This window comes from Temnothorax longispinosus, chromosome 12 (genome assembly GCF_030848805.1).
Source record: "Temnothorax longispinosus isolate EJ_2023e chromosome 12, Tlon_JGU_v1, whole genome shotgun sequence".
Classification (NCBI taxonomy): Eukaryota; Metazoa; Arthropoda; class Insecta; order Hymenoptera; family Formicidae; genus Temnothorax; species Temnothorax longispinosus.
In genome coordinates, this window is record NC_092369.1 from 13,155,262 (window position 1) to 13,155,826 (window position 565).

A 565-nucleotide genomic window follows, 5' to 3' on the forward strand; every position below is an offset into this window, starting at 1 on the left:
CGACTTGCTTTGCAGTTTCGCGCTGTGATATTCGCGAGTGATAGTCGCTCCTCCCGCCATGTCTGGATTCGCGAAGAACGTTGACGTGCCGGACGTGTCGTGTGATTTAGCTCCGATTCTCTCCGTAGGGAAAAAGGGCTGAGTGATATTGATCGTGTCAAGTGATTCCGGTGATTCGATCGGTGATAACGGAACGCCGCGGCGCGGCGCCGCGATACATCGCCCGTTCGTGAATGCTTCACAATCTCGGATTCTCGTATATCTCGCGTCGCGTAAGATTAGCGGCCGGCAGTCACGCGTCTTCGTTGTGCATATTAATAATGTAGTTATACTTTCGCGAGATTTACGAGTTTGATACCGTACGTACTGTGCATGAGTGCGATATTTAATTTCAACAGCGTATCTCTGATTAACGAAGTGCGTGTCTTTATTAACCGTCCGCTCGACTTGCGCAGTATCGCCGGTAACGCGGTGATGAACGCGGAACGACGCGGAGCACGCGGCGTCGCGACTCCTTCAAATTTGCATGAAAAATTCATGTTACCCGCTTTTATATTACAGAGAA